Genomic DNA, 14396 nt, shown 5'->3' on the forward strand with positions numbered 1-14396 from the left:
GATCTTGACCTCACTTCAGGTACTCAGGCCCACAAGGAGACAGGTTAGTACCAGTAGGAACCTGGTCAGGGGAGGAACCACATACAGAACCCTCCAGAGGTTTCCTGTCAGAACATTCCAGAGATGGGCATCCTTCCATTTCGACTCTACCCGCCATGCTCAGTCCTGTGGGAGGTCAAGCTAAGGTGCTTGGAAAGGAAACACTCAGCACATCTGGATCTTCTGGTCACCAACACCCTGGGACCACTCAAGCAAAATTCCAAGGCCAACACATTCCACAGCTTGGGAAGGCTGCCTCTATCCCAAGTGTAGTCCATGGTACTGCTCCAAGGTGTGGTGGAAGAGAAAGAAAGTAAAACTAGTAAGTGCACATGGATACCTCCGATGAAAAATTATTGCAAATATCTTTGCACATTTATTAACATATTTTGACTTTTCATCATTAGCTGTATCTGTAAATGTCTCTCTAGCCACAGGTATAACATTGAAGGTACAGACCCTGATGAAGGACTTCTGCCCGAAATGTTAAATTCTCCTGCTCCATGGATGGTGCCTGACCTACTGTGATTTTTCAGTGCCACAATCTTGACTCTGATCTCCAGCATCTGCAGTCCTCACATTATCCCAAGTACAGACCCGAGCCAACCTTAGAGCTACATGACGTGCTTTGGTTCAATTTGCAAAATGAGTAGCACTGCACTCTGTGCATGATACAGGAACTCAGAAGGCAATTGATACTTTGGCAATTAGGTGAATACTTCCAAGCTGCAATATATTGTTTGTGCATCACAGGCTTTAAGTAGTGTTGATATCACACTGCATGATATGTTCAAGAGTGTTTGGAGATGGGATGTGGTACAATTCCATACATCAAGATGTTCACACTCTTGACTGATGACGCTGACAAGCTGTCTGGCTTTGTCTAATCATTAAAATGCAATTCTACATAGAATTACTGTGATTCTTTAAGTTCTCAATGAAGTGACAAAGTACAAAAGGGCAAAGCAAGATAAGAAGGTCAAAATAGGCATTAGGTGAGTGAGCACTAAGAGAGTTTGTGAAGATCCCTGAGATGCAGCCTGGTCCAATCCATGAGGTTGAAGCCAATCCCTGCACAGAACTGTTCTGAAAGTGCAACGATATGTGCTGTGATGGTGCAATGAGGCTGGTGTGTGTCAAATGCCAAGGTCTTTGGATATGTGGTACTACCCATGGAATACTCCCAGAGATGTTCACGTTCAATATGAACAGACAGGGGAGCAGTGGTGAGCTGAAGTCACCTGCAACAGCTTCTGATCAGTCAAAGGTTACCTGCTTCTCATACCAGCAACATTGGTGAGAGAAGTGGCAGCTGCATCATCGTAGGATGGAGATCATGGAGTGGGGTGATATAGAGAAGAGGGACGGAAGACAAGGGATGTGTTTCTATGCTTTCCCAACTCCCTTTCCAATGACTGGACCCTTGAGAAATCTGACAGGCTTTGTTTGGTGGCTTTCTGAGCTTCAGGTAAAGCATATGACCTTTACTAAATTGTGATTGGCTCAGATAATGGTGTCACTTGGCTCATTGATGAACACAATGGACATCCTACCACTAGTGGTTAGCACTGCTGTCTCACAGTGCCAGAGACCTGGGTTCAATTCACTCCTTGGGCGACTGTCTATGTGAAGCTTGCACATTCTCCTTGTGTCATCGGGGATTTCCTCCAGGTGCTCCGGTTTCCTTCCACAATCCAAAAGATCAGAAAAACAGAATTCCACATACATTCTCAAATTATCAGGTGAATTGGCCATGCTAAATTGCCCATAGTGTTAGGTGCATTAGTCAGAGGTAAATATCGAATAGGAGAGTGGGCCTGGTGGGTTACTCTTCAGAGAGGTGGTGTGGACTTGTTTGGCCGAACGGCCTGTTTCCATCCTTCGGGAATCTAAGCTAACACAGGGCAGGGCCATTATCATTATTAAAGCGGTTCCGGTCACAATGTTCCCACTGCAATAAGTTACATTGAATGCGGTCAATCATATTATGTGCTTTCTTTTAATTTTGTTTAAGTATCCTCTTTGATATTGGTGTTGTCCTTTTAAAATTGCTGATGAGCCATAGACAGAGCTAAATATATTTCCTACATGCCTTGCTTGTTTAAGAAAAGTGGAAAATCATAACAGTAAACCAAGGAAGTAAATCATTCAAGATGTTCATTTACATATTCCACTTTTTGTTTCTTTAGCTCACCGATAAACAAAAAAATGGATAAATGCACAAACATTAGCAATTGAAATTGAACAATTGAGATCACTTGCCTAATAACAATGTCAATTACTTATTTGTTAGAAATGCAGTTGGTGCCACAACTTCATTCGCAATTAACCAAGTGGCTTACATATTGGGCAACGCACTGTAAAACATGTTACTAGATATATTATATTCATTTTCTTTGAAAGATCACAGTTAAACTTATTCTAATGGGAACTATATGACAACAAAGAAACTTCAAATAAATAATATTACACTAAACTAGATAAAAAAATATAATGTATACTAAAAACTAAAACACATTCCAAATAAGATTAGATTAGATTACCTACAGTGTGGAAACAGGCCCTTCGGCCCAACAAGTCCACACCGACCCGCTGAAGCACAACCCACCCATACGTTTACCCCTTACCTAACACTACGGGCAATTTAGCATGACCAATTCACCTGACCTGCACATCTTTGGACTGTGGGAGGAAACCGAAGGAAACCCACGCAGACACAGGGAGAACGTGCAAACTCCACACAGGCAGTCGCCTGAGTCGGGAATTGAACCCGGGTCTCAGGTGCTGTGAGGCAGCAGTGCTAACCACTGTGCCACCGTGCCGCCCATAAGGAGTTTGTTTGAAAGGAAATATTGTAAGATTTAGGTTTTACCCTGTGGGCACATCTTGTGATTGCTAAGATCATGAAAAAGAAAGTAATTATAAGATATTAAAATAGGGGTTATTCTTGCTTCAATAGCAATGCATTTGTTGCTGATAGAAAATAAATTTTAAAGCTGTTAGTTTATTGCTGATATTGATTTGAAATTAAAATTTCATGAAAGTGACTTGGGACCAACAGATGACAATTAAATTACCAGTCATACATCACTTTCAGATCAGGAAAACAGAATTCCACATTCATGAATTCTCTTACAAATGATTTAAAAACTTTTCAAACTTTACTTTGCACCAGGCTGTGGTCACTGTGTGGATACTAAAGAAAAAGAGACATAAGGCAGATGCTGAAAATCTGAAAGAAAACTAGAAACCATCTAGAAAGAATCTGTAGTCTCTCTGGAGATATTAAGATTAGGTGAATATTAGGTTCTATCAAAAGATCAGTGAGGTGAAATGTGAGCCCTGCTTTTCTTTCTCCACAGTTGCTTGCTGAGAGACTGAGTCCTTTCAACAGCAAGATCTTTTTAAATGGGATACTGAGTGTCCTGCTCTTAACCATTCATGATTTTCTGTTCTTCCACTATGGTGGTAAAATTGTTCCTCTCCTTGTAATGAAGATAAAATAGATTTTCAACCCCCATCCCCATTCCCTTCTTCACTTCCCAAAATGAGATGTCTTGCAGACTGTAAATCATTAAAACTAAGCCCAACCAAACTCCACCTTAATTCTGCTGCACAATTGCTGATGCAAAATGTATAATTAGTAACAGTTCAACTCAAATTATCTTATAATAAAACTTTAACAAATGCACTAAAAACAGACAGCACTGGAGAAACTCAGTAGGTCTGGCAATACCTAAGGACAGAGAAACAGGGTTAACGTTTTGAGTCCAGTTGTGACTTTTCTTCTTTTTCAGAAGAGGAGTCATACTTTGCCCAAAACATTTACTCTGATTCTCTCACTGCAGATACTGTCAGAGCTGCTGAGTTTTTCCAGCACTTGCTGTTTTTATTTTGTCTCAAATTTCCAGCATCTGCTGTATTTTGTTTTAAGTTTGACATCTACATGGTAATTTTGCCCATAAAATAATCTTAGAATGTGATAAAGTGTCCCTTGAATATTGTCTCCTCTTGTCATTAGAACATGCAGAAGATGCTCTTGGATTTAATTTCCTGCGTTGGCCTGAGCAAGTTGATTTCAATCAAGAAATGTGTCAATAGTAGTGGGTTGTTTGTGTGTTACAGCATTTCTAAAGAGCCAAAAGGTTTGCAGGAGTTGTCTCACAGCACCTGATATAGTCACGATGCCAGGTGAGGATTCAACCAAGCTGGCAGCCAAATAATCGGAGGAATGTTCACCATTCAATCTGACAAATACTGGCCACAGGGATGTGTCTGCCAGCTGAAGTATACCGGCATGAGAAGGGTATGGGAGAAATTTAGCAGACAGAGTAATTGTCCACGAAAGTGGAGTTTTTGAGTTGGATACTGAAGTGTTTTGCTGAGGAAGCAAAATTCTGGATCCACTTTTAGCTTTGTTGATATTAATAAAGAGCTTTTGTAAGGTTTATACTCACAATTTATGCCATTGATCGGATGGCAGTTTTGAAACAGCTTGATCAGCAGTTACATTGAGAACTAACATGGGTTGCAGCCCTTAGCTTTATGCCAGCTTACTAACATTTACAGTGTATTCAATCCATCTTGGGTGTAATATCAAGAAAAGCTTTTTGGCAAACACTGTGTTTACATCTACATCTGTTGAAATGTATAATGTCATATTTAGAAGGATATCACTATTACTGCACATTAATGTGGATTTCTCCTTGTTAAATATGCTTATTTTTAAATTCATGTAATTTCATTGCAGGAATACTTTTGCCTTGATCATTAATACCATTCGCATTATTTAAACCTTTCAGTGGTCTGTGGAGAAAACGTTTCTTTGTCATTAACCAAGAAAAACCATGGATGTTGAAAATCAGAAACAAAGCCAGAAATAGCTGGAGAAACTAGATCTGGCAGAACTGAACAGTTCTGAAGAAAGATCACTTGACCCAAATGCTGACTCTGCTTTCTCTCCTCAGATACTGCCAGACCTGCTGAGTTTTGCCATGAATGTTTGCTTTTGCTCCTTTGACATTAGCCTGTCTTCAACGTGCACACAACAAATCAAATCTTCTTTGATGTGAGAATGGAAAACATTTACGATTCTTAACCATCTGCTGCAGATGGTCCTTTCTGTGATGCGCATGAATTTCAAATCAGATTTTGCGAGTGTTTTCATGCAATTTAAAAGTAAGATCAAAATGCTTCACAAGGCATGCTATATTTTTCTACTTAATACATGCCAAATGATTACATCACTTACAGAGCTTCAGATAAGCTGTTCCTGTAGCACAGAAATTAATTGATAAATGGAATTTTTTAAAAAAACTAAGATAAATATGAAAAAGTCACCAGAAGTGGAATTTTTGCAAACATCAAAAGCACATCATTATTGAAGCCTTTTTTCACCAATGTTCAACATTTGTATAATGTACATAGAGATTAATTACAGAGTCATATTTATACATTATCGTTATTGAACAAGCTAATCTAAAAAGCTGATTTGTTTTTATCTCTGGAAGCATTCTGTCAATGAGCATTTAGTTCTGATTTCATTCTTCAAGTTCACCCATTGATCGTATTAAAGCGAAATTGCCATAATGTGAAAAAACAAATGTTTTACTTGGAGAAGTATTTAACTCAATTTTCTCTTCCCTTGGGTGTTCAGGTTATATAGCGTAAATCTTTGTGCTAATGCCAATTTCTGCTGTGCGAGAACATTGCAATATTCACTTTGGACTTGTACAGTATTGTCCTGCTGGTGGTCTGTTTAATTTGATCAGAAAACAAAATGTATAACTTAGCAAAAGCATTCGGACTAGGCTGACAATGGAATAAAGACAAAATGCTTACACCAATGAGAAACACTCAATGTGGTGTGCAGCATATTGTTTCAGACCAGGCTGCACTGTTTGCGTTTCGGCTTTGCTAGTGAACTCAACCAAACTGAACCCCCATCACTAACCACTGCTGCCTCACAGCACCAGGGACCCGGGTTCAATTCCAGCCTCGGGCAGCTGTCTGTGTGGAGTCTGCACATTCTCCTCGTGTCTGTGTGGGTTTCCTCCGAGTGCTCCAGTTTCCTCCTGCAATCCAGAGATGTGCAGATTAGGTGAGTTGGCCAAGCTAAATTGCCCATGGTGTTCAGGGATGTGTAGGTTAGGTGCATTAGTCAGGAATAAATGTCGAATAATAGAGTAGGGGAATGGACCTGGATGGGATAATCCTTAGAAGGTCAGTGTGGACATTTTGGACCGAAGGGCCTGTTTCTACACTATAGGGATTCTATGATTCATCCATTGAAACCATTTGAAAATATAATGGGACCATTATAAAAAACACTGCACCTTGTTGGTGAGCGTGTAATGGAATGAAGGAAGTACAAGTAAATTGCCCTTCCTGTTAGAAATAGTTGGGGTTTTGAATGGTGATGTGAGAGGGAATGAACAGTGAGCTGAGATTCAAATGGAAATCACTGGCATAGGAAAATAGAAGAGGGTGCATATGATGACAGTGGTTTCATTGGGGTATGCCAAAAGGTCAGGTGATGTTTGGGAATGGCAAGAGGCATCCTGCCAAATGTGAAGCTAAGGCTATTACAGTTCTACAAAGGGCAGGAAGAGATACGAGTCAAACTGCAAGAAATGGGATAGAATAGAATAAGAGCCCTGTGCATCATGGTGGAGGAAAGTGGCATTATTAATGCAGATATACCAAAGGTGATCTCATTGAAATATATAGGAGCCCTAAGGATCCTGTTAGGATAACTGCTGAGAGGATGTTTCTCCTCATGGGAGCGGCTTGGACTACAGTACAGAATCTCAGAATAAAGGGGTGCGAATTTAAGACTGAGATGAGGGTGATTTTATTCTCTCAGAGGGTTGTGAATGGTTGGAACTCCATGTCAAAGAGAGCTATGGAGGCAGAGTCCTTACGTATATTTAAGACTGGGATAGATAGATTCTTCATTAGTAGGGGAATTGAGGATTATAGGGAAAGTGCAGGAAAGTGAACATGAGGAACGTTGGATCATCCGTGATTCTATTGAATGGCAAAGAAGACTCAAAGAGTCGAACAGCCGACTTCTGCTCCTGTTTCCTATGTTCTTATGGTCTAAGAAGTGGAGGTTCCACAGTAAATGATTGATGGTCAGAAATATTGTACATTCCTTATGAGTAGGAGAGAATAAGGGCCAGAGAACTGCATTTATTAATGTGGTTCCAATGTTTTGTAGAGCAGTGTAAATGGGTGGTTAAGAACTGGACAAAGGGAGAAAAGAAATCGTTCAGGTAAGTGGAAGCAAGTTCCAAGGAGACAGAGCACCTAAAATGAATGAAGCTCGTTACCGTAGGTCAACTCAAAAAGTCATATTGCTGGAGGTTTTGAAGGAGATAAAAATAGGCTGTGCAATCGATGGGAGCTATGAGGTCAGAGGATGAGTGGATATGGGGGCACATTGGGGTGTAGCCAATGGAGCAAGGTCCAAAAGTGAGTTCAGAAACAATTGCAGAAATTAATGCTCATTACACCCCAAAGATGTTCAGGTTAGGTGGATTGGCCATGCAAAAATATCCATAGTGTCCAGGTATGTGCAGGCTAGGTGAATTATCCACGGGAAATGTGGTGTTACAGGGACAGAGTAGGTATGGGAGGGATGCTCTTCAGAAGGCCAGTATGGACTCAAAAGGCTGAATGGCTTGCTTCCATGCTATCGGGATTCTATGAAGATTCTATTCCATTTTACTCAGTGGTGGGATGAATGTGAGAAAATCTCCCGGAGCAAAATGTTTGAAGAGCTGAATGTCAAGGTCAAGGAAGCGGCAGGGAGGTTGTGCCAAAAGTTGCAGCTGCTGCGAAAAGACCTCAGCATTATGTCAAACTCCCTGTTGCTGAAGGGAGTTAATATTAGTCCTCGAGGATCAGTCAGAATGGGAGATCAGAAAGTGGGAATCTTAGAGGTGATGGGGTTAAGGTCGGTGAAAAGAAAAGGAGGGATCAAGGTAGGTGCTGGCATCTAAGATTTACTGAAACTTAAGCCCCTGGCTAACTGCAAATAATTCATGTGTGAGAGAAAGAATGAAAAAGAATTGGAGGGTAGGAATATGATCAGAGTATGATGAGATAGTGACGTGTGGCCATGTAAGTTTAGCTGGGAGATCTTGCTTCACAGTGGGAACTGTTCCTGCTCCTGAGCCAGAAGGTCTGGGTTTGATTCCCCTCCCAGGATTCAATGGCTCCGAAGATGCATTCTGAACACAACAGAACAGGTTGAGAAACAACCTGCAAATCCTTCCAACACGCACCAATGATACAGGGAGAGAGCAAAAGAGATTCCTGATTGGTCATGTGTTGGAAAGAATGTTGGAGCCTTTTCCATCACTATCACATTCTTTGTTGCTATGTTAACAATTTTTTAACAATATCGAAAACATTTATGCTGACACTGTAACGTGGAATCCTGCGAGAACTGTAACCCACAAGAGATTCCTGAGAAACAGGTATTCCTCAAAATAAATGATGAGTTGGTCAGACAGATAAGTAGGAACAACATCAAAGGGTGGGTGTCCTTCCTTGACAGGCAACTGGTTTAAAAACAAACAAGCTATCTCTTTTTTTCTTTTAGTCACATCTAATGAAGGACTAGCTGGTTTCATTTCTTGTTAAAAAAAAAGGCTCATTGGTCAGTGAGAGGATATATTATTTAGTGTCTGAAAACTTGTAGCAGGACAAACAATATGTCGCAAGAATGAAATTACTTAAGGTATATTCATACTAATAATGTTTTACGACTGTGGCAGGACAAATAGATTAGATTCGCTACAGTTTGGAAACAGGCCTTTGGCTCAACAAGCCCACACCAACCCTTCGAAGAGTAACCCACCCAGACCCATTTCCCTCTGACTAATGCACCTAACACTATGGACAATTTAGCATGGCCAATACATCTGACCTGCACATCTTTGGACTGTTGGAGGATACTCACGCAGATAGTCACCTGAGGCTGGAATCAAGCCTAGGCCTCTGGTGCTGTGAAGCGGCAGTGCTAACCACTGAGCCACCATGCCACCCCATACTAAAGCCATTATCTTTACTTTGTTTTCAAAGCTTCATGTACTTAGGTGCTGCTCCAACATCCTCTATAATATTCCAAAAAAAAGCTATTAATTATACTTCAAACTAATTTCCATGACCATTTCAAAACTCAAGATCATTTTGGTACTTCTTTTTTCAAAAGAATTAGATAATGTAAATCTGTGAACCTGGATTTATTTTATAACAGTTTGATTTGTTCCACTTTAATCTTGTGTTAATATGAACCGCGTTTCTAGAAAAGCTTCAAATGAATCCCTATAAATCAGGCTTTAACCTTTATAATTGGAAACATTCACTTCTAAATAAATTGCAATAATTTTCCCATTAAAAATCCTTCAAATAGTGCCAGATTCTCCATACGCCTGGGAAAAGAGCAAAAGAAGTGGAGACATTTTCAATGTAGGGGAAGCTGCAAAATGGGTGGAATTTCCAGTCTTAAACAGAACCAGAGGAGGCATTGTGATCCTGCCCCCAAGCATCTTTGCTGCCTGCTAGCTGTGTCAGACCCGCAAGAGCTGGTAGCTGCTTTAGCCCATCAAGGGGCATGATTCTGACTCCACAATGATCTTCCGAAGGGCAAGATAGGGCTTCCTGTGGTGAGCAAGAAAATGGAGACAGCTTACTTTGCTCAGCCAAGAGCCATTTCTTAATCACCTCAGCTCTGAACTACTGCAATGAAATGGTCACACACTGCCCACAAGGATGGGACTATAATGGTAGAATTGACAGCTGTGGCTTTAGTTAATTTTTGAATTTTTAGAATGCCACAACAGGGTCCTTTTTATTTTGTCCAGTACCCATGCAGAGCCTGTCTGCCTCAGCAGTGTCCACTTCTCCTATTGAGGCTTCCAGCTGTCCAAAATATATTCCTTCATTGTCAGTGGTTCAAACTCCTGCCCCCTGATAGCATTGTGGACCTACCTACACTGAATGGGGTAGCAATGTTTCAAGGAGATGGAAGGTAATTCATCACTATCTTTTCAAGGGCAACTAGGCTGGGTAATAAATTTTGGTTGAACCGGTGAAGCCTGGATCCCACACATAAAAGAATAATTTTGTTCTTGACTCTCCAATTCTCTTTCTTTAAACACACCTGACAACCTACCTAGTAGGTGTGAGTAGGAGACTATGTCAAAATGAAGCAACAATCAGATCTACCATAATCTTACTGAGTGGTGGACCAGACTTAAGAATAATGTACTCCTCTCCTAATTCATGGCCCTTTGATTGGGTCTCTCATGTCAGGGCACCACCCTTTGTCTTTAGTTAGATGGAAATGCAGAGTTGGTGTCTTAACTGGAAGACCAGAAAATCAGGAAACTGTGTAGCAAGCCAAAACTTTGGACATGCAATCTAAATTTATCCCTAAATGCCATCAACTGTTCAAGATTGTCAAATTCTTCCCAGTGTCACAAATCAAATTCAAGAATAGTTGTCTGCCTTCTTCTACAGTGAAATCTTGCATTTATAAAGCACCTTTAATAATAAAAGATCGCAAAGTAAGAATTAACACAGCTGCTTAGGAAGATGTTAGTGTAGACGGTCCAAAGCCTGGTCAAAGAGGGCTATATGAATATCCAAACATATGAAGAAAATGTTATCCAACTCTTTCAGTCTGTTCCAACACTCAATAAGATTATAATAGGTCTGATCATTTTCTCAACTCCAAATTCCCCTTACACCCAACCACTGGGTGGGTTCAAAAGAGAATATTGAAGGGAGAAGCAAAGAAGTCCAGTAAGGGTATTTCAGTGTTTAGGGCTAAACTCCTGAAGGCACAATCACCACTGGTGTAGTAATTAACAAACCAGATACTCAAGATGCTAGAGGTAGTGATGTAGATGTGCTGGAGGATATTGAGGCTGGTAGGTTACAGAAATACACAATAGATAGGCTGGAGAAGCTGAGGTTGTGGTCATTAGTTTAGAGACTGCTAAGAGGATGTTTGGTAGAGGTGTTTAGAATTTTGAGAATATCAACGGAGTACACAAGAGAAATTGTTTCCGATGACTGAAGGGTTGATAACCAGAGCACACAGATTTAATGTGATCACCACAAGGTACCAGAGTCAAGATGAGGTAATCGTGATTTAACTGATGAGTGTTAAGAATTTGGAATGTATTGCCTGATAGGATGATGGATAAAGATTTGGTAGTAACTGGCAAAAGAAGTTGGATAAACATCTGGAGGAGAAAAAATAAAGTGTAGAATATGAGGAAAGAGTGCGTATTTTGACAATCAGGATTCTACACACTTGACATGTTCACTTGCCTCTTTCTCAGCCACTGATTCATGATCCATGATTCTATTTTATACTTTCTGTGAGTTATTGCTTAAGCACAAATAGCGAAGGATTGCTCCATCATTGCTATGCATCATTTTATTGACAGATGTAAGGATGGTTTAATTTATTTTAAATTTAATATTGAAAACAGTTCTCATGGTCCTCATCACAGCAAAATACGCAGGTTTATGAACTGAAGGTGAAAATTCTACAATTAGCCATTCTACATCAAGGATGTAGGAACATTAGTGCAGATTTTCTGATGGCTAGATAATTAATTTTACAGCATAGATGGAAATTTCTTATGGAATGCCCATCACACCACACTCTGAAGGAATTGCCTGGGAAATTGTAGATTGAAGAATTTGGAGCCCTCTGAGTGTAACCATTTAAATCAAAGAATTTGAAGACTTTTATGACAGTTAAATAAATAGTCACTCAGAAAACATTAGGTGGTGGGGGGTGTGGTGGGGGGCTCAGCAGAGATTATTTACATTTCCAGAGCAAGTAATATGGAGAGTATGGTAAGAGTCCAGAATTTAACTTCAGGAACAGCAGGTTAGTTGAAGGAAGAAGGAAAGCAGTCAATGCAGAACTGAAGATGTTGTACTTAAATCCATGTACAATTTGCACAGCTTATAGCACAGATTGAAATTGGCAGGTACAATGTAGTGGGTATCACAGTGACACAGCTGCAATGGATCAAGCCTGGGAAATAAATATCCAAGGAAATGTGTCTTTGAAAGGACAGGCAAATAGACAGAGGGGGTGTGGTTGCCTTGATAGTAAGAAATTAAATTAAATTGAAGTGACATAGAATTGAAAGGTGTAGAATTTGTATGGGTAGAGTTGAGGAACTGCAAAGGTAAAAAGATCCTGATAGGAATTTTGCTCAAGCCTCCTAGCAATAGTCAGGATATGGGGAAGAAAATAAATCAGGAGATAGAAAATACATGTAAGAAAGGAACCATTACAATAATCATGGGAGGACTTCAACATGTAGGTGGTCTTGAAAAATGAGGTTGGCCCAGTGCATTCAAATGAAAGGAATTCATGGAATGTTTATGAGTTGGATGTTTGGGGCAGCTTGTGGTGAATGCCATTAGGGAACAAGCAATTTTGGATTTGGTGATGTGCAATGACGCAGACTGGATTAGGGAGCTTAAAGTGAGGGAACAAAGAGGCAGTGACTATAAAATGATTGAAGTCACACTGTATTTTAAGCAGGAGAAGCTGGAATCAGATGTGATGGCATTACAATTGAGTAAAGATAACTAGAAAAACATGAAGGAGGACCTGGCCAGAGTTGGTTGCAAGGGGACCCAGCAGGGAAGATGCTGGAGCAGCAATGGTTCGAGTTTCTCAGGGTAATTCAGGAGGCACAACAGAAATTCATCCCAAAGAAGAAGAAACATGCTAAGGGGAGGACAACACAACCATGATTAACAAGGGAAGTCTGAATATGCATAAACATAAAGGAAAAAGCATAGAATGTGCACAAGATTAGTTGGAAGTTGGAGATTTGCAAAGCCTTTAAAAACCAACAGAACATAACCAAAAAAACAATAAGGAGGGAGAAGATTAAATATGAGGGCAAGCTAGCTTGTAATATAACAGAAAATTGCAAGAGTTATTTTAAATATCGAAATGGGAAGAGAGATGTAACAGTGCCCATTGGACCATTGGAAAATGAGGCTGGAGAAGGAGTAATGGAGAGCAAAGAAATGGTGGAGGAACTGAATAGATACTTTGCAACAGCCTTCATAGACACCAGCAGCAAACCAGAACTTCAAGAGAGTTAGGGGTAGGAGGTGGGTGTAGTGGGCATCACCGAAGTGCTGAGGAAGTTGAAAGGTTTTAAGCTGGATAAATCACCCGGACCAGATGGAGTACACCCCAGAGTTCAGAAGGATATAGCTGAGGAGACTTTAGATGCATTAATGGTGATCTATCATGAATCACTGGAGTCAGGAATGTTCCAGTGGACTGGAAAATGGCTAATTTCCCAGTTTAAGAAGGGAGAGAGCCAGAAGATAGAAAATTATAGACTGGTTAGCCTGAAGTTAATCATTCATAGGACTTGTTAGTTCATTATTAAGGATGAGATTATGGATTACAGAGCAACTTTGATTATCCAAATGAGATAGGAGGGGAGTATTTTGTTCAGATAACTGATTGTTTGGATAACTGATTTAATTATAAACAAAGCAAACATTCTCAAGTGTAAATATAACACGTGACACAAAGCCATAGCCAGAAGCACCAACTTGTGTATTACACCTGTCAACTTGATCAAATCAAATCGAAAGGCACTCTGGCACTCTCTGACTTGCTGTAGTTTTACGTGGTTCTCAAACGTGTGCCTGGGTTTCTGTCAATGTCTCTGCTCAGAGCCATGTTTCACTTATTTAGGTCATTGAATGAGGTACCTGAATACATCAGATTGTAATTAAAGTACGATGAAAGAAGTCTGTAAATATGCCTTCTGAAAGAACAGCTGTCAATAACTTTCTGCAGTGTATGACAGAGAGAGAGAGTTAATAAGAGAGATAGAATGGAACAGAGAGAAGGGGGGAAGAGTCAATGTGAGAGAGATAGAAAGACCCAGAAGGGCAGTGAAGCAAGAAAGAAAATAAATAACTACATAAATAAATAAGAGGCAGAGTGAGAGAGAAGCTGCTGAGTTCATTGGTGGGCAGTCTGTCTTGGAAAGAGAGTTTGTGCAGGTTGTGACAGAGTCTGGTTTCTGATCTTAAACTTCGGGAACTTGAGATCTTGTTTGGATAATCCGAAATTCGGATAATTGATGTTCGGATAACCAAGGTTGCTCTGTACATGGAAGTGCGAGGTAAAATAGGACTGAGTCAGCACAGGCTTGTCAAGGAGAGACTATATCTGACAAATCTTTTTAGAACTCTTTTGAGAATGTAATGTAATGAGTAACATTACTCTGGGACGCCCGGACCAACCAACCCAACCACCCCGTGGCTCA

The sequence above is a fragment of the Hemiscyllium ocellatum genome, chromosome 6 (genome assembly GCF_020745735.1).
Source record: "Hemiscyllium ocellatum isolate sHemOce1 chromosome 6, sHemOce1.pat.X.cur, whole genome shotgun sequence".
Classification (NCBI taxonomy): Eukaryota; Metazoa; Chordata; class Chondrichthyes; order Orectolobiformes; family Hemiscylliidae; genus Hemiscyllium; species Hemiscyllium ocellatum.